Raw genomic sequence first — 27561 nt, 5'->3', positions numbered from 1 at the left:
AAAACCAATCCAATGTCATGATGCAATAACAACGTTGTACAGCACATAAAAGCAGTATTTTCAAGTTACACATTTTAACACTAGAAAAAATATTTAGTGGAAAAATGCAGGTTTTAAAGTGAAAACTAAAATAAAAACAATTATGGGTAACATTTACTCTGTGCTTATACCATGTACCAAGTTAAGTGCCTTTTCATGTAATTTCCACAATAACCTTACCAAAAATAGGTACTGGAAATTTCCTTCCTTCAGAGAAACTGTGGCACTTAGTTAAAGTAATCCTAACACCAAGAGGCAAACAGGTAACTGGACCACATTCAGAGATTTGACCTAAAGTCCATGCCCTTTAGGACTATGTTATATGGCCAAATAAATAAAAATAATTATACATTTACCATTTTTTAAAGAGTCAAAACATTTGAGAATCCTGACATTCCAAGCTGGGAGGATATCCCAAAGATTCTAATCCTTTTGCATTTTTTTGGGAAAAAAAATCTGTTTTAACTGACCAATCCTTAAATGAATTGTCAGAAAATACACTAAATGATCCAAGAAGTAGTACCAAAGGTGATACTGTGAACAGACAAGAAAAGGTGACTTAATTTTGCCCTCATCAGATTGACAAGGGCCAACTTCGAAAGGCAAAGCCATTAAGAAGGGCACAGAGGAATGAGGAAATTACAATGGAGGAACGCTGAGTATATTATTAGCACTCAAACACGAGATCTGGGAAGAATTTGGACCTGGAAACAAGTTCGATCTGTATCATGAAAGGCCTAAAACTCAAAATTTTGCATCTAAGACCTGCAGATATGGAGGCAGATCAACTATTAAGCCCCCCCCAGAGATCTAAGGATAAATGAAGGTCTGTTAACGGAAGGTGGAATGAAGAGATGGCAGTCAAACACTGAAACTATGAAATCTACCCAATCAGTAAAGAGAACATAGGTCTGTAGTTATGGGATTTCAGCATGCACAAGAATAAGAACACTAATCTGAAATGCTCAAAGTTTCTTGCTCTGGTGAGACAGGTTTAAGGAAAGTTATAAAGTTATCTAGGGGCAGCCTGGGTGGCTCAGCGGTTTAGTGCCGCCTTTGGCCCAGGGCATGATCCTGGAGACCCAGAATCGAGTCCCACATCAGGCTCCCTGCATGGAGCCTGCTTCTCCCTCTGCCTGCGTGCCTGCGTCTCTGTCTCTCTCTCTCTCTCTCTCTCTCAGGCTCCCTGCATGGAGCCTGCGTCTCCCCCGCCTGTGTCTCTGCGCCTCTCTCTCTCTCTCTCATGAATAAATAAAATTTTTTTAAAAAATAGTTATCTAGGGGCACCTGGGTGGCTCAATCAGTTAAGTGTGTGCCTTGGGCTCAGATCATGATCTCGAGGTCCTGAGATGGAGCCCTGCACTGGGCTCTCTGCTCAGTAGGGAGCCTGCTTCTCCCTCTCCACTCTGCTGCTTATGCACACGCTCGGCTCAATCAATCAATAAAAATCTTAAAAAAAAAAAAGTAATCTAAAACAAGAAAGCATATCCTTCCAATGTCAAACAAAACATTATTATTTAACAGGCTCACCTAGGAATTAATTTTCTAGAAAAGAGGAAAATTAACTTTGTTATATGCTATTATTGAGGGGTTCAGAAAACGAATTCTTAAGTTGCCTTGCAGATCTGTGTCTAGTAGAAATACAAAAAAACTTCTCCAACAGCTGAGAAGATAACCCCAAAGATGCAGTTTGCTGCCCTGGGGGGCATCAGTAATCTTATTCTAGAATTCCTTACTTAAATTTCCCCTAAATAACCAATTCCCCAAATGCTTTTAAATCAACTTTACCCTAATAGGTCTCCCCCTTAATTAATTAGTGAGCTGAATAAAATCCTTACTACAGGTTATTTCTAGTTTTAAGTTATGCTTTTAACTTGAGAAAAATCACAGAAGAGATGGTAGTAACATTACCAAATAAAACACAGGGCAGAAAAATAAAGTCTAATGTCAAACACGTCCATTTGAGTTATTACTTAGGATATCTAGGTAAAGAGTTCCAGTCTATAGATGGAACTAAAGATCTGGAATTAAGTAGCTAAGAAAAGGTATAGAGGAGAGAAATTATCAATGAGCAGAAGCCAGGTGAAACCAAGATCATCAAGGAGATTTCATTTCCTTGATGGAAAGTACGCAGAATAAAGAGAAGAACAAGCCCAGGATGAAACCTTAGGAAACACTAAAATCTAAGGAAAACACAAAAGGAAGAATCCAGTTGAGCAGAATCAAAAACTCATCAGAAGTGTAGGGAATAAACACTAAGTTGTATAAAACAAACAAAAAATATGGAGGAGGGATCAGGAAGGTGGTGTTACAGACACTAAGAGTATGAATAAGATTGGTAAAGTTCAAAGGTCAAAGAAAGGAGAGAGCGAGAGAAACACAAGACTGAGAAGTGTCATCAGATTTAGATATTGATGAGTATTGTTTCCAAAATGAAGAGGAGGAAAAGGTATATATGATTAAGTTGAATGGACGGTAAATCCTAAATGTGGGGCTATAAAGAGGATCGAGGAGACACAGCCAAGAAGTACGGGCAGGCAGGTTTGACACAGGCCACATGGGTAGGAGTGTGGGTGATTTTCCTTTCTGAAAAAATAAGCCTTGAAAATGTTTATGAATATAAGGGAAAAACTTATGAAAAGGTTGGAACGGGGTACAGTTTCCTACAGGAGGAAAAAGAGAATTAAGAGCCTAAGACTCAGATGATAAGAAAGGCAATCTCTGAGGCAAGAGAAGATAAACGAAATCAAGGAGTACGTGCCTTAGACTGACTGAATCTGTGACTAACATGTACGAGAAAAATAAGAGATAGTGGATTTCAAGTTTCCCTAACAGAGAACAGGTAAAGGAGCAGACCATGAGCAAGGAAGACTGCTGGGCAGCAGTAAGAACATACATGAGAAGAAACCATAAACTCAAGTGTCAATCCATGCTGATATAATTATCCCATTTATGCAAGAGGAAATCCACATGCAGAGGGTCAACTGCTTAAGAGCATGCAACCATTTAGGAACATACATGACAGTGGAATCCAGCTCTCCAGAATGCCAGTAGAAAGGACACTTTACGTTATGCCATTCTAATCCAAAATACCAATTCAACCACTTTTGTTTATTGATCTGTTGACAGCTGATCCATTTAGAGAGGGGCAAATAGAACACACCTGACTCACCAGGGTCTGAACTCTGAATAATTTCTATACTATACTATCACTAACAAGTGTAAAATAAAAACTAATGTGCCTAAAACAAACACTTAATCCTTTAAGTGTCACCCAACATTTACCAACCAAACTCAACAGTGGGCATACAAACTGATGCCAACAGCCACAATTTAAAATTGTAATGCACCTTGAGAATCTACCTTACACGCCTATCTGGCAAAGTCAATGAGATTAATTTTGGCATTATTTTCACAAAGTAGATTATTCAGCGAGACCTGAGATTCACAACTGACTGTTAATACGTTAATTAGCATATGACAGGGACTCCGATATTTCTTGAGTCTAAGCACACTTGATTCAAAAGATTTTTGGATGTAACCCAGACATTTACAGTTGCCTCCTAGAAAGAGGAACGCGGTAAAGGTTCTTTTTCTTTATTTCCCTTCCTGAAATCAAGCAAAATGAATAAAGCTTAAAATTCATAAGAAAATCCCATTTATGATGAAACTAGAGGAAAAAAATGGGACTACACCCTAAGCCATAGAAGACCATTCGCCAGATATAATAAAATCTATACCGAAAACAGGAAAGAGGTAAAGACCACAGAGTTTTTAAAGAAGAAAAAGGTAAGAATAATACCTTAAGGGTTCTTATCAAAGACCTTTCCCTTGAAAAAACTAAAAACTTGAGCAAGGGCAACAAAAATCAAAGTACCTCCTCCTTATGGTAGTTTCACAAGCCAGTCTAGCGAGAGAGGCGTGGCTACTAAAAACGAGGCAGGTACACACACCATTTGTATTTAATGGCACCCTGATTAAGCAAGACCAGGAAAAGAAAAAGAAAAAGAAAAAGAAAAAGAAAAAGAAAAAGAAAAAGAAAAAGAAAAGAAAAGAAGAAAAAGAAGAAGAAGAAGAAGAAAAAGAAAGAAGAAGAAAGAAGAAAGAAGAAAGAAGAAAGAAGAAGAAGAAAAAGAGAAAAGAAAAAGAGAAAGAGAAAAGAAAAGAAACAGACTAGAACCAGAGAGAGAAGCAGGTAAGGGAAAAGTTAACTCCAAAATTAAGATCAGCTGGGCAATCACCAAACAACAAAGCCAGAGGCAGGACAACGGCTTTGCACCTAGATGATCTGCTCTCTGCTCAAAAAGGAGAATAACCAAAAAAGCAAAATTGAAAATTAATTACAAGTCGGAGGAAGAAATTTGAATTGGCGAAACAACCAAGGAAGACAAAAAAGGAGGACGTGGTTATTATTAGAAACAGAAGAAAAATAATACTATTGCACAATTTTAAAAATCGGTTATAAAATATGTTATAAAACAGGAAGACCACCCTAAGATTTTGAAAATGAAAATGCTCTATGCACTGGAAACCAAACTACTGTCAACATTTTGGTAAGCAAAAGAGCAGGTACAGAATGCTGGGCAGAGAATACATCTACATATGTAATTTTATATAAGCAAGCATTGGCTTAAATATTACCTATAGACATTAAAAAAAAAAAACCTTTATTTACCTTGTTAGAATAGGACCCTTTAAGGCCTTTTTGAGGATTTTGAATCATGTACCTATTTCCCTACTCATAAAATTCTTTATACAATTATATATGTTGTAATTTTAACTCTACAGAAGATGACAGTGGGTAAAAATAACCAAAAAAAAAAAAAAAAACAACCCACAAACCATGAAAACACTAGCCATTTTTAGCAGATTATTGTCTCATCTTCATTTTTTAAATCATGAGGTCTCATTACTAAAAACTGCAGAAAAATTCAAAAACTGATTACTTCAAAGGCCATACGCCAGATACATATTAAAAAAAATCTAATTTTATAATCCAAATCCTGTTTCCAAGAAAATGGAGTTCTTTCTGCCTAAAACACAGACCACAGAGAATGACACACTGAAACACTGAAAGAACTCCTATCACTGCACCAAAAGTCTATTTTGTGGAATACTGTACTCTGATCAATTTATCACTAACAGATAAAATCCACCCCCGTTACTTCTAAAATACAGAGCACCTCACCCCCTAATGCGAATCCTGTCTTAGCTCCTATTACTTGTATAATCCTTCAAAATACTGACTGCATTTAATAGAGTAATTTCTTTCTTGTTAAAGTCTCAGGATTACAGACTAGAGTCAGCAAGTTTCAGCCCATGGGCTAATGTTGGCTCATAGACCCAGTTTTAAGAGGTCTCAATCCTGCTGGCTCCCGTAATTAGCCAGTCGGTGAGTGGGGGTAGAAGGTCAGCTTATCACCAGCATTTTTAGTACATCCTCTTAAAGATGTTCTTTTCTACCTATCCACAAATGAAGAGACAAAAAAGGGAAAGGTGATGTACTACATAGTCTCTAAAATCTAATTCTGCTCTACACTTTTAACACTCTGACCTAATATTTATTTTAGCTTTCACTAAATGGAGAATATTGTGTAAATTCTTCCTTATTAAGACCTACTAGCACCATGATCACAGAGTGATAATCAAAAGGGAAGAGCTACTGAGAGAAGAAGGGTAATTGGTAAAATGCCTCTCTCTCTCTCCCAGAGAAAGAGGTCTGCTGGGAAGAATCACAGTTATTCAAAGTAAAACACAAAGTATCCCATAGTTTACAGCAAGGTGCTCCCAGATAGAGAAAAACAACTCTATGTTTGGTAAATGTAAACCTTTTAGAGCATAGGGGCCCACCTTAGAAGGTAACTACTTTCCAAATATTTTCTTCAATACATGTTGTCACTGCTGTGAATTCCAAGGTGATAATGAAATCAAAGAGGTTAATTTCTTTAACACTGCTTGTATTAGAAAGTCTAATACCTAGCCTGCCTTGCAACAACAAAAGGTATTTCAACACTGTGATAATCATCGATAATCATCGATTGGTACCAACTTTTTGATGCAACAATATGCAACCTGTAGTCAACAGCATTAGATCCTGGAGAATTTTCAGGAACAAATATCACCAAGTTTGTGGCTAGGATCATGGAAAAGAAAGCTAAAAAAATGCAACTCAAAGTTGAAGAGACAAGATACAAATTGTAACTTTAATATAAAGAACAATGCAGAGTACCAAATTTGTTTAAAATCATGTCATAAGAATTGCATCTAAATCTGGAAAGTCTCAGAAAATATTTTTCAAAAGTTAAAAAAAAAAAAAACCCTCACATTTAGAATGTCACATACTCTACAGACCAGTGCCGCACATTTCTACAAATAGTAGTATTACCAAAAATAAGTAGGTATGATGACTGCCTCATAATGAGCCAGAACATGTAACAAATCTATAAGCAAGAACAACTTTTGAGTTGTTATTCCCAAACCTAAGTTTTTCATACAGATTCCTGGGCCCAATCAGAACGAGGGTAAAGGGAAACCAGCTGATTTTTTCTAAAGCCCAGTATCAGGTAGGTTTCAGAACTGACACAGGTTACACCACTTTTTTTGCTATCTTATGTATCACCTAATCCTTCGCAATCTTTACATGACTCTCCCTACATCCCATAATTAAAAATTGCCACTCATCTACTTAGAATCCAGCAATTCCACTTCTAGGAATCTTCTGGGAATCTAACAATCTAAAGAAACACTTGCACAAGTATGCAAAGATATATGTAATCAAGATGTTAGCTGCAGTATGTCATAGAGAAAAACTGGAGAGAATCCAAATGTTCTCAGAAGGAGAATGGTTAAGTAATAAGCACACTGCAGCAAGTCTATGGCATGCTTAGAGGTCCTAAAAACAAAGAAGTAGATTTGTACATGCTGCACTCATATGAAGCACAATACTTAGTTAATTCCCTCAATCAATATTTGCGAGCCTTGACAGGCATCAACAATCTTTGCATGGATGGAGCTCACGCTCAATTGGGAAGACAAAATATAATCAAGCTATTTGCACACTGTGCTAAGTGCCATGAAAAGATGGAATAGGAGAAAAATAGGATGGAGAGAATAACAGGAAGTGGGAAGGAAAAGGCTACTTTAGGCTGACTCATCAGGTAATATACCTCTCTAAAGAGATATTTTAAGCTGAGACCTGAGGACAAGAATGAAACGGGAAAATTCTATGTGTTTGTACATATGTAAGGGGAAAAAAAAATACCTAAATGTCAACAGTAGAGAAGAGAGGGAAGCCTGTACAAAGCACCTATTTTTCTTTAATCAGTTTGAATTCTGGCTCCACCATAAACCACGTTAACCTTGGAGAAATTTCTTACCTATCAAAGGCTGTTTCCTCATCTAAAAACTGAGGATAAGCAGATCTCATGAGGTTAATAAAATTAACTAAAACACTTAGAAAATAGAGTAAGCAGGGGCACCAGCGGGGGGGGGGGGGGGGGGTCAGTTAAGTGTCTGACTCTTGATTTTGGCTCAGGTCCTGAACTTAGGGCTGGAAGATCAAGCCCCCCATCACGCTCTGCACTGGGTGTGGGGCTTTGCTTAAGATTCTCTCTCCCCCTCTCTCCTCCCTCTGCCCTCCCACTCCTCCACTCCCACCCTCACAAACTAGTGAGCTCTTCTTGAGGAAAAAAAAAAAAAAAAAAAAGCAAGCAAGGGCTGCCCGGGTGGCTCGGCAGTTTAGCGCCTGCCTTCAGCCCAGGGCCTGATCCTGGAGACCCGAGATCAAGTCCAGCGTCGGGCTTCCTGCGTGGAGCCTGCTTCTCCCCCTGCCTGTGTCTGCTGCTCTGTGTCTCTCAGTAATAAATAAAATCTTTTTTATTTTTTAAAGGCAAGCAAACTGGGGGATGGGGGGAGCACATACGTATTAAATTTTAAGAGACTTTTATCAACAAAACACAGTATGAAAAATGTGAAAACTATATATTTACAGAGCTTAAGGAACTATTTTTTATTGTACAGTCATAGGATTAAGCTTAGGTCTATAAAAGGAGTTCTCATCTTTCAAAGAAGCAGACTGAAATATTTACAGATCAAGTAACAATTTGCTTCAAAATAATTGAGGCGGGGCTAAAAGTACAGGTGAAAAAAGTGGCCAGGAATTGATGGTGAAGGATCTGGGTCATGGGTACACAGAGGTTCATTACAGTTCTATTTCTGTATATGTTTGAAATCCTCCATAAGTCTCTCATAGAAAGAGTAAGCACTCAAAATATGTTATTACAATCTTTAGAAGGGAAAAGACTTGCTTTTGTTTTCAGAGTCCTCACCACTTATTTAAAAAATGTGTCCATAGAGATTTCACTTTTCTTAGAAATGAGAAAAATTAAGCTTCTGGATATAGAACAAATTATCCTTGACCTAAATGTGTCAACCTACATTTCATTAATTCATCCTTTAAATCCTTGCCTCCCAATTCCACACACTTTAAAATTATCAAAGAAAACAGGCCTTTCAGAGGTCGATACAGAAGAAAACAAACCCTGTCCCCCCATCATTTGACAAGTGGCCATGGTGACCCTATACATCTTCCTACAGTCCTGTTTCTAAGTGTGGAAGTATTCCCTCCTTCTACATGAGAAGAAGCTGCATACAGAGCACAAGTCTTCTGATACTGTAAGTAAGATCCAAGTACTACCAGTAAACTCCAGAGGATGCACAATCAGTTCAACACTTCACCCAGTTACTGGCGGGGGAGCTAAACAGCTATCGTACACTCCGCTCTGGCAAAAGACAAAACCCCTCCACTTCAGGCACTCTGCACTTTAGCATCCAGCTAAATCTCAAGTACCAACCAACAGCACCTTAAGCAAGAACATGTAACTAACAGGTAAACATGGAATACAATGAAAACAAAGTGAAACTAGCCTACTTGGATCAAAAAAGCATTAAAGCATATTAACAAAAGCCCTTCTAAACTGAGCACCATGGAATCCCTGAATGACTCAGTGGTTTAGCGCCTGCCTTCGGCCCAGGGCATGATCCTGGAGTCCTGGGATTGAGTCCCATATCAGGCTCCCTGCATGGAGCCTGCTTCTCCCTCAGCCCCTCTCTCTGTGTGTCTCTGTGTGTGTGTGTCTCTAATGAATAAATAAAAATCTTTTAAAAAATAAAAGAATAATAAACTGAGCACTAGATCTCTTCAATATACATAAATGGATATAGACAGCAATAATGGTGAGCTACAAAAGAGTCTTTGGCACACTAGAATGGATATGGACCAGTGACACTCATGCTTTCTACCAGCCTAAAAAAAAAAAAAAAAAAAAAAAAATTTCTCAGCTGGTATAAAATGATCAAAAAATTAAAAGCCATTTTTAAATCAAAAGAACAGTTATTGCTCTTAAAATGGCACAAATACAAACTGAACAAAATGTGCAAAACAGAATAGTTGTATAAATCCAATTCCCTTCCTGAACTCATTGTAATCTTTTTCACTTCTCACACTCTTTTCCCCAATGATTTATTATTGAAAATTATCAAAACACACAAAGTTGAGAACTGCTCAATAAATACCTATAATTCCATCACCTAGATTTTTACAAGTAGCAGTATATTACTCTTCCTTATCATAGATGTATCCCTATCTATTCACCTATGCATCCCTGCCTGTCCTGCTAAACGTCCATCCTATTTTTGAAGCATTTCAAAGTAAGTTGCAGAATCATTCTACTATCATTAACCAGTGTGCAAATTTTGTTTCAGGTTTTCAGTTAAATTTACATACAGTGAAATGCACAAATCTTAAGTATAAAACTTAATGAATTTTGTCAAATGCATACACCTAAATCCTAAATAAATGTGGAACCTAAATCCCTATCAAGAAAGAGTATCACCCAAGAAAGTTTCTTTGTGCTCCAGTCAATCCCGAACTCCTCCAAACTCTAAAACCATTCTAATTTTTCTAACTAGAGATTAGCTTTACCTCTTCCAATTTCATGTAAATTGAGTCACGGAATGTGTACTGTTTTGTACAAAATTTCTTTGACTCAATATATCCTGAGACTGACTTATGTGGCTGAGTACATCAGTGTGTACTGCTGAGTAGTATTCCACGGTGTGATACTCTATTTTGTTTATCCATTCATTCGCACTTGGACTGTTTCTAGGTTTGGGCCATTATGAATAAAGCTGCTACAAACATCTATAAGTCTTTCCATAGACATATGCTTTCAATTCTCTTATGTAACTACTACGAGTAGAATCTCTAGATTGTTGTTAAGGTTATGATTAACTTTTAAAGGAACCATAAGACCCTTCCCAAAGCAGCTATATTTTACACTCCTACCACTAAGTGATAATTTTCAGTTGTTCCATAACCTTGTCAATACATGGTGTTATTGATCTTTTTAAATTTAGTCATTCTCATTGATGTGTAGTGGGATCTCACTGTTCGAATTTATACTTCCTCACTAATGCTGCTGATCATTTGGAGCTCTTTTTCACCTGACCAAGACCAAACTACAAGAACCTAATCTTACTTCAAATTTTAGTCTTTATCATTTTAAAAAAATAAAAACACTCTGGGCTACAACCTTGAGGACTGAGATGACCAGATTTCTACCTAAATCCCTACCCCACTCAACTGATAAATCACCTTGCTGCTAAGCAGTGAGGACAAAGGGAGTCATCAAGGGAGAGAAAGAGAAAATTAAAAACCTGTATCTGAAAATCTATACATGCCTGGCCAAGATTTCTAGTCATATTCTGAACAATCTGAAATATCCAAGAAACTTTAAGCCCGAGCTTTCCAAATCTTGTCTATTTTTTTTAGTGCAGAGCTGCTCAATATTTAGCCTAAGAATGACCTGGGATGGCAGTAAAATATGGATTTTTTTTAAAATACAGATTTCTTATTAAAATATAGGTATAAGCCTGAAACGCTGCATTTCTAACAAGCTCCCTTGCCAGCCTGAGGGCTACATTTTCGGTAGCAAAAGTGTTAGTGCCCCTAAATACCTGACAGAAGCAATGCACATCTTCTCTGGATAAAGGCACCTTTATTCCAGGCTTTAGGAAACCTCTACAAATAAACTACAAACAGTGGACACCACAAAGAGGACACATAAATAAACAAGGTACCGGAGACAAGAATCTGCACAAACAGAAACCATCACACAGATTTCAGATATTAGAATTATCAGACAAATCTTAGGCAAAATGCCCCTGATGTTAAAAGATACAAAGAACAAAACTGCAAAAACTAAAGGCAACCAAAAACAACTATTAAAAGGGACCTAATTTGGAAGAGAACCAAAGGAACTTCTAATATGGAAATAAAACTAAAGCTCAAAAGACAGGTCTGGCAGCATATTAGACCAAGTCAGGCAAAGCATCAAAATATAAATTACACAGAATGTAGCATAGATGCCAAAAGATTAAAATTAGAATTTCAGAAGTATAAGAATGAAGACATAGTGAAGCATATTAAACATCTATTGGCTTGGAATTTTCTAGCACTGGTAAAAGATACCAACTCTTAAATTCAAGATGCCCAAATGATCTCAAATAAGATAAATAAAAAGACATTTACCTAGACATGTCATAATGAAACTATGGAATAAAACAAAGTACCAACGACAGAGAAAATCTTACAGCACAAGAGAAAGGAGGGAATTATTTTTTACAGACTATCATCAGCTGCCCTCAGTGACAATGGAAGCCAGAAGACAGTGAAATTATATTTTCTTGAGCATACTAAAGATACATGCCAATCAAGCATTCTATACTAAATGAAATTATCTTTAAAGAATTAAGCTTTGGGGCAGCCCGGGTGGCTCAGCCCTTCAGCCCAGGGCATGATCCTGGAGACACTGGATGGAGTCCCAACCTCAGGCTCCCTGAATGGAGCCTGCTTCTCCCTTTGCCTGTGTCTCTGCCTCTCTCTCCCACCACCCCCACACGTGAATAAATAAATAAAATCTTAAAAAAAAAAAAAAAAAGAATTAAGCTTTTTGGGCCCCTGGGTGGCTCAGTTAACCAAGTGTCATAACTCTTGGTTTCCATTCCGGTCATGATTTCAGGTTGTGAAATCAAGCCCCAAGGTGGACTCCACCATAGGTGTGGATCCTGCTTAGGATTCTCTTTTCCTCTGCCCTCTAGCCATCCCACAAATAGATAAATAGAATCTATTTTTTTTTTTAAACTTTTGTCAGTTTAAAAACTGAGTTTTTCCACCAGCATTACAAAGGAAAGGACCTTGACATAGCACTGAAATGCAAGATTAACAAGGATGACAGATAGATGTAAATGAAAGTTAATTCTATGAAATTCCAGTTAAGGTTTTAAAAACTGATGAAAGTAAAATGACAACAGTATCTTAAAGCCAATGAGCCTGGTAAACCGAGATACTATTCTAAAGTCTTTGTGTTTCTACAAGTTAAGGAACCTTGTTAGATATACTATTTTAGTTTCTAAAGTAACCAAAGACTATAATCATACATCTATTAAAAAACAAATTCAAGTGAGAGCAACAAATTAGAAAATAAAATGGTAAAACTCAATCTCTAGTTGGATTTTTAAAACATTTCAACTAGAAGAGACCAATCTAAAATTCCAGGATGGGGAAACGAAGTAAATTAGAAAATACCACGCAAACACTGGACAAAAAAAGCTGGTGTAGCTTATTAGCATTAAAAAACTGACATTAAAAGTTTTAAAAAAGACATTACTAGAGATAAAAATGGGTTCTGCAGGGATGCCTGGCTGGCTCAATCAGCATACCTGACTCTTGGTCCCTGGGCCAGGAGTTCAAGCCCCACTCTGGGCATAGAGCTTACTTTTAAAAGATTAAAAATTTTAAAGTAAATAAATATTTTTTTAAAAATAGTTCCATCATAATGATAAAAGGTTCAATTCAGGAAGATAGCAATTCCTTTTTTTTTTTTTTTTAAGATTAGAGAGTGAGAGAGAACAAGCACGAGAAGACAGGAGAGGGAGAGAATCTCAGGCAGACTCCCTGTTGAGCACAGAGCTCAACTGGGGTTAGATGCCAAGATCCTGAGATCATGACCTGAAAGCTGGATGCTCAACCAAATGAGCCACCCAGACACTCCCCCCAGAAAGACAGCAATTCCTCATCAGCTTTTAAAACCTTAAAACATGGGATCCCCGGGTGGCGCAGCGGTTTAGCACCTGCCCTTTAGCCCAGGGCGCGATCCTGGAGACCCGGGATCGAATCCCACGTCAGGCTCCTGGTGCATGGAGCCTGCTTCTCCCTCTGCCTATGTCTCTGCCTCTCTCTGTGTGTGTGACTATCATAAATAAATAAATAAATAAAAATAAAACCTTAAAACAAAAACTGAAAAACATACAAATCCAGAATTGTAAAACTCCTCTCTCAGTAACTGGTATTAACAAGACAACCAAAAAATACATTAGTTTGGATACAGATGTGAACAACAATATTATCAATAGACCTAATGGGGACAAATTTAACACTGCAAATACACATTCTTTACAAGCACACACAGAATATTGACTGGGCCTCATACGGTAAACCAACAAATTCAAGGAAATGAAATCACAAAGAGTATATTCTTTGACCATAATGAATACAAATGAATAGAAATCAATAGCAAAAACAGGACTAGAATATCCCACAGTAGAAAAGTACACACACTTCCAGAGCAGTATCTAAATACTTTTACCAGTCAAATGGCAATTAACTCAAAGTTCATTATCCATCGGCAAGGTTTAGATTGATTTTTCCGACTCATTACCTTGCACTTGCCCCCACTACAGTTCACCTGAAATCTTGCCTATTCAAGTTTTTAAAAATCTGTTTCTGCATATTACAACTCTGAAGAGCTCCAGGGCATTCTGCAAATTTAGATGTGTCATTAAATACTACAAGGGGATACAGGTACTAGACAACCATATTTCACGTTTCTCTTTATTCAGTGTAGTCCCACAGATTCTTACAGAAGTTGTCACATATTACATGACAAGCCCCTGTATCCCACAACACCCAAAACTAAACTAGGGTTCAGGACTCTGTAAATGACCTTTGCTAGACCACTCAGAGTCCTTCCCCAGGGTACTTAGATTGTGTACCTAGGTGGTTAAGTGCAAAGTCTGGCATTATGTTTAACACAGCCACATTAGGAAGCGGTCGAGAGACTGCAAGTGCATACTAGCATATGCGCACGCAGACACACAGAGTAGAGACAACAGGTAAAAGTATCTCAACTACTGGTGTAAGTTCTTTGCTCTTGAGGGCTTGGCTTCCTGATTTCATCCTTTAAAGATTTCATTAGATGGGGCACTTGGATGACTCAACAGTTAAGTGTCTGCCTTTGACTGGGATCATGATCTTGAGGTCCTGGGATCTTGCCCTGCATCAGGCTCCCTGCTGAGCAGGGAGTATGCTTCTCCTCTCCCTTTGCCCTCCCCTCTGTTCAAGCTCTCTTTCTCTCCCCCAAATAAATAAAACCTCAAGGGTTGCCTGGGCGGCTCAGTAATTGAGCATCTGCCTTTGGCTCAGGTCGTGATCCTGGGTCCCGGGATCAAGTCCCACATCAGATTCCCTGCAGGGGAGCCTGCTTCCCCCTCTATGTCTCTGCCTCTCTTTGTCTCTCTCATTAGTAAATAAATAAAATCTTAAAAAATAAAGTAAAATAAAATCTCAAAAAAAAGTCATTAGACAAACATGGGTAGTAGATCTCAAGTAATAAGGCTAGGTGACCCACTGTCCAATTAATGCTTGAGTTTTTAGTCCTAGTTTTTATGCCTCCAAATTCACATATTCTTTTAATCCCGATTCACTCATAGAAATTCAGTGTTTTCTCTAACAAAGACAAAACTATTTTTATATACTGTTGTTCTATATGAATACTTTGTATAATTAAAACATGTCTATCTCTTCAATCCTAATAACCCCAGAATTACAGAAAGAACAAATATTACTCATATCTAATAGACAAGATTCAAAGGAAATTCATCTATGTTCAACTATCTAAAATTGAAATCAGATTAGAACTCCAGTCTCCTCTCAGACCAATTCTCTTATATGATGCCCTTTGAAAGTATAAATTCAAGGGCATCTGGTGACAGCTGTCCAGTCGACCCTTGATTCTGGCTCAGTGGTGGTCTCGGGGTCATGGGACAGAGCCCCACGCTGGGCTCCATGCTCAGTGGGAGTCTGCTTGGGATTCTTTCCCCCTACCCCATTCCACCTCCGTTCTCTATCACTCTCTAAGACAAATTTATCTTTTATTTTAAAAAGTACAAATTCATATGCATCAAACTCAGTTTGTAACTTTCCATTTGTAATGTGCTATATGTAACCCTGAGTGAAATAAATCAACATTAAGTGATAGCACATACAGTACCATTAAAATAAGAACCACTCTAAAAACTGTACCAAAAAGCATTGCTGAATACACTAAAATCAATGATCAAAAAAAATCATAAAACTTAGTACCTTCTTCCTTTATTAAAATTTAAAGGAGAAAATATTAAGATGAAATACATCTAATACAAGTACCAACTTGTTGTAGCAGTAAAAGAGAAAGAAAATTGAACGAAACACGAAACCACAGCCACCAAATTTCTATGTGTAGTCATTTCTCGCCCAAAAATAAAAAAAACAAAAATAACCAAAACAAACTAGGAGAGGTAGAAATAAGTAATGCCAAAATATAAAACAAGACAGTCACGTTTCTTCTGGGGGAAAAAAAAAAAGAATCACAAAAACCAGTAAGAATAAACCAGAGGTGACAAAAGGATTAAGGAAGATTTCGTTTTGTGCTGAAGCATCAGCGAGCCTCTTTTCAAGTGAGTGAGGTGAGCAGACAGTGATGACATGAAAATCTCTGATAGGATGTATGCAAGACTTATGGGAGCTCTGGAGAGCTCAGACCAATGAAAGACCAAACTATGGACAATTAGAGTTTGGACAAAAAACTGATACGCTGCTCCTGGAAACACTTATTCCAGAAGAACAACCCAAGCCTTCCTCAGGGGAGGCGATACACCTCTCAAGGGGTAGAAATGTGAAAACTCTTACTGGTAATAGGAGACTGCCCAGGAGAGGGGAGCAGGAAGGCAAGGAGGCCATCACAGGACAGAGAGAGAAACAGCTTCAGAAAGGCCTAGAGACCTCGTTGAATGAATGAATGAACAAACGAACCGGAAACAGCTAGGGAGGAGTCTTAGAGGAAAGCTTGAAAATACCTCAAAAACTAAAATTGCAAAAGAAATCCCAAAGACGGAATTCACACCTAAACTCTGCCAACCAAACTGCATGTCAAAGACAATAAGGGAAAAAGTGCTAATATCTTTTTTCAAAACAAAACATTCTGTACAAACTTCTAAATAACAAGGAAAGAGATAGAAGCTTGTATAAGCCAATCAGAAATTCCTTTTTTACCTATTAGTTGGACTTCTACCTTGAAATATCAAAAAGAACTGGTAATTGCTCCCTACCGGGTAGAACCAGCACTCCAAGTTTGGTTCTGAAGTAAATTTGGCATCTTCCCAGAACAGTCTCCTATCCAGCCTTGTCCAAGTGACACTGTTAGAGCCAACAAATGAGCACAGTTTCTAGTTAACAGGACATTTACATTCAAAGTAATAATTTCAAATAGAAAAACTATCAAAAGGGATGAACCTTCTTCCTTGGAGGACAAATCCAAGTAACAAGTAGTTTTCATCTGTAGTCCCATACTACCAAATGGGCAAGGCTAGTTGTTTTTTTAATTGGTATGATTTTTAACTAACAGAAGACAGCACATCACATCTGAATTCTCAATTCTAAAACTTATAAAAAAGTTACAGAATCCAATGAGTACCGGGTTTATTTTGGAGCAATGAAATGTTCTGAAATTAGACCATGGCGATGGCTGCACAACTCTGCGAATATATTAAAAACGCTGTAGATTTTAAATGGGTGAATTGTATGGCATAGGAATTCTATATCTGGATAAAGCTGCTTAAAAAATTCTGTTTTGCTTTGAAAGTGTTTCCTGCTTTCCAAAGTACTGCATAAAAAGGAAAACTCTAAAGCTGTTGCTTTTAGATCTTCAAGTATGTCAACAAAAACATAACATGCCAGACTCTTCCAAACAGGTATTGAAAGGTACTATAAACCAACTGACATTTTAAAGACAAGTAATCATCATTTGTTAAGAATGAAGACTCCTACACCGATTGGAATACATATTTTTAATGCATTTACTAAATGACTGATAACCGAATTTTTCACTACTTCCGTTATCTTCCTATTCTCCATTCTAATAAAGTAATGATAACTTTTCCACTTCACAGTCCTTACACTGCTTAGAAAGACAATAGCTTTTTCTTGTTTACCAACACTGCCATTAAATATAAAAATAAAATGAAAACCAGAAGTATTTACATAGGAAAAACTATATTCCACAATACCTAATACTGGGCCAATTTAAGCATTTATTAACTTTTTCTAAAGCAAACAAAACGAGAATAATTAAATCCAACAAGGATACCACTTATCTGTTCCAAAAGAAGTTCTTCTAGGACTCAGAGCGTCCAGTGATAGAAAAGGAAGAACTACTTTACCTTCTAACATAACCTTAACAAAACCTAAAGACCGAGGGGCAGATATTCAAATAGGTATGCAGTCTCGTAAAAGTGTATTTAATCAACAGACATTTGCAGTCCAACTGTGCGCAAAACGCACTGATGTCTTTTAAGTGAAAAATACTGCTTTAAGGAAACTTGAAAATGAACTGTAATCACCCAAGTTAAAACAACAAAAAACCCCAAAACTATAGCAACCGGTTCAAGCATTTTCATTAATCAGGTTTGGTGCAACCCACTTCAAAAAGGAAAAGAATGCCTGCTGAAGGAAACAGATCGCCCTGAAGTTAACAACAGCAAAAAAATTAAAAAAAGGCTGGGGGAGCATACTATAAACTCCAAAAGATGTTTATGTTAATGTTCTTAGACTATAATTCTTTACTAATTTCCTTTTTATTCCTCTTACACAAATTAAGAAAAACATATCTCTGCTCCTGGTTTACTATTTGAGACATATCCACACATCTTAAAAATGCAAGACAGGGAACTACATGAACACAAGTCATTTTACACCAGTCCACCAGGAGAATCATCTCATCTACATAGAGCACTTCAGAGCACTGCCTTTACCAACATTTCCTCACATTTAAGCTTTACAGTGGTCACACTGGTTTTTTTGTTTTGTTTTGTTTTGTTTTGTTTTGTTTTGTTTTGAGGGAAGAGAACAATGAGGGGACACTAAGGCCAAGACTTACTAATTGAGGTATGTATGGGTGCGTTGGGTCTTACTCAGCTACTCAGAGATTTCATTACCCTACTTTCTAGGTTTCAGACACTGTTGGAGAAAGGGGTACGCTCTCCCCTTATGGAACTTGCATTCCACTGGGGAAGCAGACAACAGTAACTAGAAAAATAAGCAATCAGTAGAGGGAATAAAGGAGGTAGGGACTGCAGACTACAGATAGGAAAAGACAGAAGATAACATTCCCTACCCAAATTCCATCTATCCCACACTCTTTCCTGCTAAAAGAATCCTGCCTTATAGAGAGTCTAAATCCCTTCACCAGGATTTTTTCCTCAAACTGTAAGATAAGAGCCTTGAAATCAATTTAGTCCAGGGGTTCACAATAGGAGGTCATGAACTTGGATTGAAAAAAATAATAATAATTCCACTAATTCTAATTGAAATTTAACATTTCCTTCTATCCAGAAGAGGCAACAAACCACATTATTGGCAGTACCTTTGGCGTTGCACCAAGAGCAATCACAGATATTATCCTATCACATTCCAATTGTTGCAGATACCTCTAAATATCTTTTACATCCATCACTACTCTGAACAGCTGCTAGATCATGTTATCGAAATGCTAATAAAGAAATGTATTACTGTATTACAACATACTAATTTAACAGCTTGAGAACTAGATTTCAACACTTGATATATTGGGGATTTTGTCTTATGCAATTATTTTAGGAATTTAAAAATCTTATCTTGAGGAGTCCACAGCTTAAGACTGTGGCAGAGTCCACACCACAGAAAAAGTTAAGAATTCTCAGACATAAAAGGTCATATAACCAGAAGTTTTAAATGAAATTTAATCATTAAACTATTCTAAGTTTAATGATTAAATGCTGTTCAAAGTTTAATGATTAAATACTGTTCAAAATTTATTTCAGTTACATACATATTTCTACACATACACCGGTGAAGCAAAGTAGGGCATTTCTTATCTGGATTACAGATCAAAAGAACATAATAAAAGCCAGTGGTTTAAATCTATCTTCATACAATACCATTATTCTTTTACTTATTTTTGCCATAAGTACGCCCTAGCTCTCCCAAATAAGAGATAGGTGAGCTATGCTGAGCATCCTTCAGGAATACCTTGCTTTCTGGATTTAAAAAAAGGCCCCATGGGGCACCAGGCTGGCCCAGCCAGTAGAGCATGCAACTCTTGATCTTGAGGTTATCAGTTCAAGCCCCACACTGGGCATAGAGCTTACTTTAAAAATAAAATAATAAAAAATAAAAAAAATTTTTGAAAGACCCCATCTTCTCCTCCTTCTTGCTTCAAATGTGATGGACATAATGACTTCAAGCCATAACAGAGCTATCTGGTATCTAGGAGAACCACTTACTAAAAATGGCAGAGCAGACACACAATGTGATCCTTGCTGGAACCACTGTGTACCTGAACCACACTGTATGAGGAAAAATAAATTCTGATCTGTTTAAGGTCCAGTTAGTCAAGATTTCTATTATTTATCAGTAAAATGCTGCGGTCAGTAGTAGTGCCTGGGTGTCTCAGTTAAGCATCTGCCTTGAGTTCAGGTCACAATCCCAGGGTCTGGGATCTAGCCTTGCATTGGGCAACTTCTCCCTCTTGCTCTGGCCCTCTGTGTGCATGCATGCTCGCTCTCTCTCGTGCTCTCTCTCTCCTCACTCTGTCTCCTATAAATGAATATAATCTTTAAAACGAAGTTCCTATCAGAAAAATTATTATGGATAGGGTAGCGAAGAAAGGCCTTTTTGAGGGGTAACATCTAAGCCAAGACTTCATGCATGAGGAGACAGATATATAAAACCTAAAAGAGCATTCCAAGCAGCAGGGAGAGCTACTAAAGGGTGAAAGGAGAATGTCAGAGAGGTGGGCAAGAGCCAGAACAGACAGGAGTTTAAGTAGCATTCCAATTCTTTCACCAAATGTTGTAAGCATACACACTTTTCTCTCTCTCTCATCTCTCTCTCTCACACGCATACACACACACACACACACACACACACACAAGAATGTTTTCCAAGTTAATACAAAGATAAGAGACAGAGAACTCTCATTTAAAAGCTTGGTTTTCAGGGTACGACATGTGTGGGTGGCTCAGTGGCTGAGCGTCTGCTTTTGGCTCAGGGCATGATCCTGGGGTCCTGGGGTCAAGTCCCTCACCAGGTTCCCCGTGGAGAGCCTGCTTTTCTCCCTCTGCCTATGTCTCTGCCCCTCTCTGTGTCTTTCGTGAATAAATAAAATCTAAAATAAAATAAATTTTAAAAATAAAAAAATATTAAAACTTGGCTTTCGGGTCACCTGTGTGGCTCAGCCAGTGAGGTGTTGGACTCTTGATTTTTGCCTTGGGTTGTGGTCTCAGGGTGATGAGATCGAGCCCTAAGAAAGCTCCATGCTGAGCATGGTGTCTGCTTAGGATTGCCTCTCTGCCCTTCCCACCCAGCTGGCCATGGCCAGCACATGCCCTCTCTCTAAAAAACTTAAAATAAATTAAAACTTGGTTTTAGGTACAAAGCTTTTCCCTGAAACATTAACAACAGTTTTTATAAAAATCTGATAAAAGAATTAGGAAGATTGAATAAATTATGGTAAATATAAAGCAAAGAATAACAAAATAGGGAAATGTTCATCATATAAAAGCATGGAGAAAAACATATGGACTCATTTTTATTAAAACAAAAACTAGAAGAAAACACAAAAATGTTTCTACTCATTCTATCAGGTAGAAAGATTATGGATGGGTTCTTAATTTTCTCTTTATGTGCTTTATTCAAATTTTAACTATCACTCAGTCTGTACTTTATAATCCAAAATAAATGCCTCAAAAATTAAAAGTTGCTCACTAAATATAATATGGCACCCTGGAGAGATCCTGGAACAGAAAGGCACTAGGTGAAAAATAAGGAAATTTAAATAATGTATAGGTAGTAATAATGTACTGATTAGCTGAGTCAAAAATATACTAATGCTAAGATCTTAACAAAAGGAAAAATGGTGGGGAGTATTGGGTAACTATCTCTGTTTTTGTTTTCTTTTTCTTTTTTTTTTTTTTTAATGAATCTAGAACTACCTTTTAGGGCGCCTGGGTGGCTCAGTCGGTTGGGCATCTGCCTTCAGCTTGGGTCTTGATCCCAGGATCCCGGGATAGAACCCTTATCAGGCTCCCTGCTAATAAGCAAGATCCTGCTTCTCCTCTGCCACTTCCTCTACTGCTGCTTGTGCTCACTCTCAAATAAATAAATAATCTTAATTAAAATAAATAAAACTACCCTTTAAAAACAAGATTTTTTTTTAAAGATTTTATTTATTTACTCATGAGAGATACGGGGGGGGGGGGGGGGTGCAGGGCAGAGACACAAGCAGAGGGAGAAGCAAGCTCCATGCAAGAAGCCTGACGCGGGACTCGATCCCGGGTCTCCAGGATCACTCCCTGGGCTGAAGGCGGTGCTAAACCGCTGAGCCACCTGGGCTGCCCAGATTCTTTTTTTTTTTTTAAATGTTTAAGTCCACTTACCTAAGACTCTTCAAGCAGATAAGTTCAGATAGTAGGAGTCATCACTAAGGAATGGTAGGCAAAGGCAAGAGAGGGCATTTAGGAAAAGAGACTGTATGTTGAATGTTAAGGGCAAAAGGTTTTGTATAATAGGTCTGCCAGGCACACAACAGGCCCTCACTTGTTGCAGAATAAGACTCTCACTTATTTTACTATTTCCAGAAACAGGAGGTTTAAAGTATCTTTTTAAAAAGACCTTATTGATCCCCTCAACTAAAGAGAAAAGTGCAGAGAATATACTTTTTAAAATATCTTTCAGCTACCAGAATAATCACCTGCTTAGGACCATGTGATGCAAGGCTTCGCTCAGGACTTCCCTCCTTAATGCCCAATTCTAGCAAGCAGCTTTGCAACTTACCACATTAAAAGCTGAGGAAAGTAGAGCGGGGGGTTTACAGAGTACCTAAGCATATAAGTCCGCCAACCAGGAAGGAAGGGGCAAGGATCACTCTCTATACGAAGCAAGTAAGTCCCTTAATATGCGGGCCATTTAGGAGTGTCCAACTGCCAATGATGATGTTCACTAATGGTGGCCTCGAGTCAGGAACAAAACCCATTCACAATACTCTGAAGTCAACATGTGTATAATGACTAGTAAAGAGCCATATTAAAAAAAAAAAAAAGCACTGACCTTTTTTCAGATTTTACATATATTTTTTAAAAGGTGTATTTTTTAAAGCTTTTATTAAAAACTTTTAAAAGAGAAAACAAATTTATCCTCTAATGATAAAAAAGAAACCCTTGATCTTAGAACTGGATAAAGGGAATGTGGGATATTCTTTACTGCAAGAACATTTGTGTAAGTCTGAAGTTATATCAAAAAAAAAAAAAACAAACAAACAAAACCCACTAAACCTATCACACCATTTTACTGAAACTATTAGTGGTAGTCAAACAGACTATAATTACCAATGAATAGAATCTTTGAACCTGGATCAAATATAGATACTTTTCCCCAAAAAACTTTTCAAAACACTTAATGTTAGTCCAGGTCAGGGTTATTTTTCCTTTCAATCTTTAAAGTGTATTTCAATTGTCCATTAAATTTACTAACACCTAAATTATGACAACCGAAAAACAATAAATTTACACCGTTGACTTAATTTCATAATTTACAGCAACTGTGAAAATAAATCATTTAAAAAAAAGACTATTATATGGTTCTTTTATATAGAATAAAAGCTACTATTAAACTCCTTCTAGAAGCCAATACCCTAATCAAAAAAATTGTAATAAAGACACTGTGTTAAGCACTTCACTCTCTCACTAAACTCCGAAGAATGCTGTAAAGTACAAATTTTCTATACTTTACACCGTAATAACTTGCCCAAGGTCAAACAACCAGGAAACTGGAACCCAAATTCATCCTGCGGATGAATCCCCACCCCCATTCTATCAAATGGTATCATTTGATACCACTACCACTCAAGGTGGTACCACTCATTTCCTCTACCACTCAAGGAATTCCAAGAGGTTATCAGAGAAATCCATCTTCTTGAACTTGTCTTTTTTTTTTTTAAGATTTTATTTATTCATGAGAAGGGCAGAGACACAGAGACATAGGGAGAGGGGAGAAGCAGGCTCCCTGCGGGGAGCCTGATGTGGGACTTGATCCCAGGACCCTGGCATCAACTCTGAGCCAAAGGCAGGTGGCTCAACCACTGAGGCACCCAGGTGTCCCCCAAACTTGTCTTTTTAGATAGACTATCAACAAAGGAAAGGAAAAATGCTTCCTCTCAAAAAAGAATGGTTATTAATAAAAACACATGAAGCACTTACTTATGCCAGGCATTGTTTTAAAGGTTTACATATTAACCAATTTAATCCTCACAACACACCTAAAGCGGATATAACTATCATTCCCATTTTACAGATGCAAAAACTGAATCCAAAATAAAGTGAATGACCCAAGGTCACAAAGTTAATCATGAGAACCAGAGCTTAAGTTAAATCTCAGTCTTTGCTCTTAGCCACTTAACACCAATTCCCTTGTTACTGAGACATTACCAGAGTATCTTTAAGACACACAGATGTTGTTTCAAATTCCTGTAAACCAAGTAAAGGCAGCTAGTAATAACTATGTGGAGAAGGGGCTGGCAAACTATGGCACACAGGCCAAATCTGGACTACTGCTTCATTCTGTAAATAGTTGTATTAAAACAAAGGCAATGGCTACTTTTGTGCCCACAACAGCTGCGTAATTATAAGAGACTACATGACTGACAAAGTGAAAAGTATCTGCTGGCTGGCATTTTATAATAGAAGTTTCCTTACCCCAGTTCTGGAAGACAGTGCTCAGTTGGTTAAATGTCTGCCTTTGGCTCACTCAGGTCATGACCCCAAGGTCCTGGGATCCAGCCCCACATCAGGCTCCCTGCTCAATGGGGAGTCTGCTTCTCCCTCTCCCTCTGCCCCTCCCCCTATTTGTGCACAGTCTTTGCTCTCTCTGTAAGGCAGTGTTTAAGCCTTCCTCTAAACCATGCAAATATACATTTTTCTCTTCGTCACCATAAATAAAAACAGCAGCAGCTACCATTTATCAAGTATATACTACTTATGCAAGATTCTACAGCAACCTTTTTTACACAAAAGAAAACTAAGCCTCAGAGAGTTTAAATGACTCACCCAAGATCATACAACTGGAATAGGGAGGATCTTGTTTAAGTCAGTTTCTGGCTTCAAGGCCCATATTCTTTCTCGGGCACTGCCTTCAAAATATATAAATGTGTACAGCCATGAAAAGCAAAATTATCTATTGAAAACTGACTAAAGGGACACCTTGGTGGCTCAGCAGTTGAGCGTCTGCCTTTGGCTCCGGAACTCTGGGATCGAGTCATGTGGGCATCATGCTCCTGCATGGAGCCTGCTTCTCCCTCTGACTATGCCTCTGCCTCTGTGTCTCTCATGAATAAACAAAATCTTGAAAGAAAAGAGAGAAGAAAAGAAAGAAAGAAAGAAAGAAAGAAAGAAAGAAAGAAAGAAAGAAAGAAAGAAAGAAAGAAAGAAAGAAAGAAAGAAAAAAGGAAAAAAGGAAAAAAGAAAAAAGAAAAAAGAAAAAAGAAAAAAGAAAAAAGAAAAAAGAAAAAAGAAAAAAGAAAGCTGACTGAAGCTTCATGATAGGGGTGCCTGGGTAGCTCAGTCAATTAAGCACATGCCTTCGGCTCAGGTCATGGTCCAGAATCCTAGGATCAGGCTCCCAGCTCAACAAGGAGTCTGCTTCTCCCTCTGTCTCTACCCCTTCCCCTGCTTTTGTGCACGCGTCCAAGAGCTATCAAATAAAATCTTAAACAAGGTTTCATGATAAAAATGCCGACTAAGAAAAATGTTCATGTAAATGCATGCAGATATGAATTAGCTCATACTTTAACTTTATTTACCATTATACTGTACTTATATATTTCCTATCATTCTAGTTCAGGTTATGAATAACCCAGAGATACTTAAAGCATAGGAAGAATATGGAACACTCTCCCTATGTAAAGTTATGGAGCAAAAAAACTCACTAAAATAAAGAGAAAACAAACACAGCATCTAGAACGTATTTACTCAGTACAATTAACTCTCTTTGGCCACTGCATAACTCTTCTGACAGACTCTTATCTACCCTCATTATACTTTTTGTCTAGAATGTCCAATTCTCCTATTTCCCCACTTACATATCCATTCCCCCCACCCCCACTGAGGACTAACCTATACCAGTGAACCAAGGGAAGGATTCGATAGAGGTTGGCTGTTGTTGCTATCACTCATAAAGCCTTTTATATTCTTATCCCATTCATCTCCCTCACCACTACTGTTCTACATCACTGTTGGACATATTATACATTATTTATAACAAAAGCCACATCATAAAGATACCAAGGGGGTACACATGGGTGGTTCGGTTGTTAAGCATCTGCCTACGGCTCAGGTCATGATCATGATCAGGTTCTGGAATCAAGCCCCACATCAGGTTCCCTGCTCAATGGGGGGCCTGCTTCTCTCTCTCCCTCTCCTACTCCCCCTGTTTGTGCTTGCCCCCCCCAAATAAATAAATAATAAATAAAAATAAATAAATAAACAAATAAATAAATAAAATCTTTAAAAAAAGATAGCAAGGAATTGAATTTGGAATTAAATGTGGTTGGGCACCTGCCTTCCACCCAGGGCGTGATCCTGGAGTCCCACGTCAGGCTCTCTGCATGGAGCCTGCTTCTCCCTCTGCCAGTGTCTCTGCCTCGATCTCTCTCTCATAAATAAAATCTTTAAAAAAAATAAAATAAAATGAAATATAAATAAACGTGGTCAAGTATTTCTCACGATTCTGAGAAATATCTTGAGTAATATTTTTAGCATATTCTCTTCCTAACAGCTAGTCACCTAAGACATCTGAATAATGTTCAGTTTAAGAGTTTTTATGGTTACTTTTCTTCCCAATTTTATCTCCCTCCCTAATGAGACTATAAACTCAATGCCAAGGACCACATCTTACATATCTTCCTAATCCCAAGTCTTTTTTTTTTTTTTTTTAAGAATTTATTTATTCATGAGAGACACAGGCAGAGGGAGAAGCAGGCTTTTCCACAGGGAGCCTGACGTGGGACTCGTTCCTGAGACTTCGGGATCACACCCTGAGGTGAAGACAGATGTTCAACCACTGAGCCACCCAGGCATCCCTCCTAATCCCAAATCTTGACCTAGGACTTGAAATAAAGTTTTCGAGGGGCCAGGGTGGCTCAATCAGTTAAGTATCTGCCTTTGGCTCCGGTCTTGATCTCAGAGTCCTGGGATAGGGCCCTGAGTCAGGCTTTCTGCTAAGCAGGGAGGAAGGGTCTAATTCCCCCTCTCCCTATGCCTGCCACTCCCCCTGCTTGTGCTCTATCAGATAAATAAAACTTTTAAAAATAACATTAAAATAAAAAAGGATTCAAAAATGTCTATAATACATACCATTGCTTATTATTCATTTACATTAATTCTATGTCCACTTGCTAACTTCAGACTAAATACACCAAGAGCACAGATGTCTTATATGAGTATTTTTCTCAGTTTGAGTATTACTAACGCAATTCACGCAATACCTCTAAAAGATAAATGCCCCAGTTGCTGAAACCAGTTTAATTCTTTCCACTGGAACAGGACTCTAATACTGGACTGTAAAACAGACAAAATTGCAGAATGTTTTCTTAGAACCATTGTTTTACTAAGTTTCTGGGTATATGTTCCTTAAAAGAACTACAGATTAAGCCATTGCTAACTTTAAAACTCTTAATATGCAAACTTCCCAAATCCTTTACGATCACATTAAAAATTTAAATAAACTGAGCAGACATCTTTAAAAAGGTCCTAAGCATCTCTAAATATAGTAAACTCTGAGAAGTTAATTGTGCATTATGAATCATCTTATTTTTCTTTTTTAGCAACAAGAACTAATGAACGCTGGATGGAAGTAAATGCGTTAAGTCGAAGGCCCATCCAACAGAGAGAAAACGCTGCTTTTCCAGCAAACATGAAGTTCCCCAATTCCTTAGCTGATTCAAGAACTATAAGCTGACTATCATTTAAAACCAGTGCCACAGGGCACCTGGGTGGCTCAGGGCGTGATCCCGGGATCCTGGGATCGAGAGCTGCATCAGGCTCCCCGTGGGAAGTCTG

At 37.8% G+C, this 27561-nt stretch overlaps 1 protein-coding gene across 17 annotated transcripts in view; it reads right to left on the bottom strand.

Moving 5' to 3' along the window:
- TRIP12 (thyroid hormone receptor interactor 12) overlaps positions 1 to 27561 on the bottom strand; it is a 148043-nt gene that overhangs the window by 108443 nt on the left and 12039 nt on the right. The window lies entirely within an intron of this gene.

The sequence above is a fragment of the Nyctereutes procyonoides genome, unplaced genomic scaffold (genome assembly GCF_905146905.1).
Source record: "Nyctereutes procyonoides isolate TBG_1078 unplaced genomic scaffold, NYPRO_anot_genome, whole genome shotgun sequence".
Taxonomy (NCBI): Eukaryota; Metazoa; Chordata; class Mammalia; order Carnivora; family Canidae; genus Nyctereutes; species Nyctereutes procyonoides.
Note: the sequence above shows the minus strand (reverse complement) of the source record. Positions and strands in the feature narration are given on the sequence as shown.